At 29.8% G+C, this 3,594-nt stretch overlaps 1 non-coding gene across 1 annotated transcript; it reads left to right on the top strand.

The window, feature by feature from the left end:
* Positions 1-2,465: 2,465 nt before the first annotated feature.
* Positions 2,466-2,537, top strand: Trnam-cau (transfer RNA methionine (anticodon CAU)). The gene has a single exon. It is a non-coding gene; the product is annotated as a tRNA-Met (tRNA).
* The last annotated feature ends 1,057 nt before the right edge of the window (positions 2,538-3,594 follow it).

Raw genomic sequence — 3,594 nt, 5'->3', positions numbered from 1 at the left:
TCGTCAAACAACCCACCCGACCGATCAATATGTACGGAGTTACGAGTTAAGAGTTACTATTAGATGACTCTTAATGTTCTGCTTTGCTCCATCTGCTGGCAGTTTTAACGCTAACTATTTTCTGGATTATGGTATTATGCACGAGAGCTAATTTTGTTAGTGTAAGTTATGCTATATATGTGTATATGCATATGTGTATCGTAGTATGGGTACTCGGAAAAAGCGCGATCCCCTGTTAGATATGCCGCTAAACGAGCAGAGATACACGGATAGGAGAGAGCAGAGATTTGGCGCCTAATCGGGAGCAATCGCTTTCGAAACAAAGCCACGATTAATCCATTTTCAAAGCCATCACTCCTCTTGATGGTGATAATCTCTATTATTATTGTTTTAACCATTTACAATTTACATTTAACATTGTATAGGTCAGTTTTATTTATTCACCGAAAAAAATTTTACGCCTGAGCGAAGTAGAAACTTTGGTATTAAATTTTTCACAAGATCGTCAGTTACAAAGTAAGTATATCTTTTTATATATATATTAAATAATTTTTTTTTGTTAGAATATTTTCATTTTTTTTTTTTTTTTTTTTTTTTTATATCGAGTATCTTTGAATTTTGATAATTCATGCATTGAAAAAAAATTAACTTAATTTAAATAGTATATTACACACCGAGGGAAGTAAAGTAAGAAATGTCTCAGATCACATGTAATTGTTGGCCGAGGCGAAGCCGAGGTCAACAAACATGTGATCTGAGGCTTTCTTATTTACTTCCCGAGGAGTGTATGCTATTTTTTTGCTCGACGAAGGCAGAAAGTGGCAACTTCATTTAGCGCAGCGGGCCGAAAGTTGACGCTTTCTGCCCGTCGAGCAAAAAAAAAATTCTTTAACTAAGAATTTAATTTCAAAGAAAAAAATCTTTAAACAAAGTGAATTTTATTTGAATAAAAAAAAAATTTCCCAGTTCAAAAATTTTTCTCTTGACCTGGATTTTTTTACAAATAAATTTAATTTCAAACAATAATATTTTTTATTAAGTTATTTAAAATAATAAAAATTTGAGATAATGAAAAATTAAAAAAAAAAAAATTCAACAAATAATCAAATGAATTTAAAATAAAAATTCTCCTAAAAAGCTACGACCATAATTAATTTCATTTTATTTTAGTACCACATGTTATTCTTTGAAAAAAAGTTTAAATGATATTAAACAGCAATAAAACGACAAAAAAAAAAAAAAAACATGTTCCTTTTGTGACACCGAAGAATAAATAACAAAACAAAAACCATATTTTTGACATTTACGCTCAACGATTGAAAGATAAAATTTAACGACTCGAAGAAATGTTTGTATTGTATTGTATTGTACTGGACAGTATTGATTCCATTTAACGACCGATGAATTAAATGATAAACTATCGGGAATTTAGGAGGATAATTTTTGAATAAAATATCTAATGGTTATGTAAGGCGTTTATAGTTATGTATAATAAATAACTGAGCTAATTTAGAGGAAAATTCGAGAGCGGAAAATTTAACAGCATGACAAAATTACTCGTCTCATTTTAAATTCAAACTTTCTAGTGTGTTACACTAGTACGCTGTAGGAACATTCTCGGGTCGTCTGCCAAAAAGAAAGTACAAACGAGAGTGAACTCATATACATGTTCATACATATATCTCTATATAATATATATATATCACTTGTAAATTTATTCGACTTGTAGCGATGAAAGTGAGGATTTCTCATGTCTCGAAATTATAAAACATGAACGCCTTTTGTTTGTTAAACAAATTAACGACACTTGTAATTTCTATTGTACACATTGAAGTTGGAGCCTCCTTTCCTTGCCCTCCACTAAGTTGTCAATTTCTTAAAACAATAGAATATTAACATAACAATCGATTGGACGAAATTTAATTTATTCTTTAGAGTTTTTATTACTCAAAAAATGAATTTTTTATTTTTATAATTGTTTTTTAATAAAATTATTCAAAAATTCAATACTTATTTTTTTTTTCTGTCATCTAGCTTTTTTTGAGATGAAAAATCGAAATAATTAGATTTAAATTAATAATTATGAAAATTCGTAAAAATAATTATTTCAATTAGTTTTAAATGTTTAAGAAAATTTTACATTAATTAAAAATCGTTAATAAAATTTGTCTATACAATTTTAATAATTTCTAATTTCTATTTTGTCATTTAAAAAGAATTTATTTTTAATTATTTTATTTTTAATGAACTAAATAAACATATAAAAATAAAAAAATTCGTAAAATAGCAATTACCCAAAATTGCTCTATAAATTAAAGATTTTAAAAATTTTTAATAAATTTAAAAAATATTCGATTGCTTTATTATGAACACTACGCGCATGCGTGAAACTAGACAGTACTTCTTAAGATTGCAAGTAACTGTATAGTTGTTGAATGGCTTTTAACCACTGTCTTTCAACAAAGAGCAGAGTGGCGCAGTGGAAGCGTGCTGGGCCCATAACCCAGAGGTCCGTGGATCGAAACCACGCTCTGCTAAATTTATTTTTTGATTTTTTTTCGTCCTTACATTCGTTTCCTTTATTACACCAGTCATACAGCAGTTAAAGTAACATAACCCGAGATAAATTAATTGTTTTTAATTATTCAAGGCTGATGGGGTGTAAATAAAAATCCACGACAGATTATTATTGTGCATGCCACCCATGGCGGAGAAACAACGGTTTGGGAGTTCACGTGAGTTCACGAGCACAAATTCCTTTCCGAGGAGTTCGGAGTTGGGCATTGTCCTCGTCCTCTTCCTCCTCGACGTTCACCGTCACCATCACCATCACCTCCACCTCCCCCGTAAAACTCTCGAGTGGCACGCCCAAGAAATCGAAAGAACGTCGCGATGAATTTTAAGACCGCGTGCATATCAAATTATTGCCCAATGAAATAAAATCTTTTTTTTTTTTTTAATTTCAAATGAGTTTTATTATTTTTCAAGAGAAGCCTCATACTATATACTTGCATTGAGTGAAATAAAAAAAACATCGAACAAGTTTAGTACTCTAGAATCTCGATATCGTAAAAACCTCTGTTGTTTAAAAAAAATTTTTTGTTTTTAGAATTCCTTACATACAAAAATCAGGGTTGCGAATTTTCTATTTTAAAAATTTTAAATTCAATTTTAATTAAAAAATCTGGATTAAAAATTGTAAAAAAAAATTTTTTTTTTTGTTTCGGAAGTGGAAATAGTTTTTTTTTTTTTTTTATGCATTATTAGCAATCGTAACGAAATTTTTCTGTTTAATTCTAGACAAACAGAAATTTAATTTCAAATTTTTTTGTAGTCTTCAATCCCCTAACAAAAGACACCTCGATAATGTCCAAATTTGAACTTTTAAAAATTTCTGTAAGTTAAAAATTCAATAACTCAAAATTTTAAACGTTTCCCTTGAACTTTAGCTCACCAAGTCTCTACTGTTTTACCGAACAACCGTTAAAAGAAGAAAGAGGAGAAGTCCACCCTGTCCTTTACTTTGTGCTGCCCCTGCACTTTAAATTTTGTTCACCGCAGGTCACTCGCGGTTTAGCAAAGACCCTGGGGGAT

Source organism: Cotesia typhae, unplaced genomic scaffold (genome assembly GCF_013202065.1).
Source record: "Cotesia typhae breed Kobodo isofemale line unplaced genomic scaffold, CoteBio_Ctyphae contig_23, whole genome shotgun sequence".
Lineage (NCBI taxonomy): Eukaryota > Metazoa > Arthropoda > Insecta > Hymenoptera > Braconidae > Cotesia > Cotesia typhae.
Note: the sequence above shows the minus strand (reverse complement) of the source record. Positions and strands in the feature narration are given on the sequence as shown.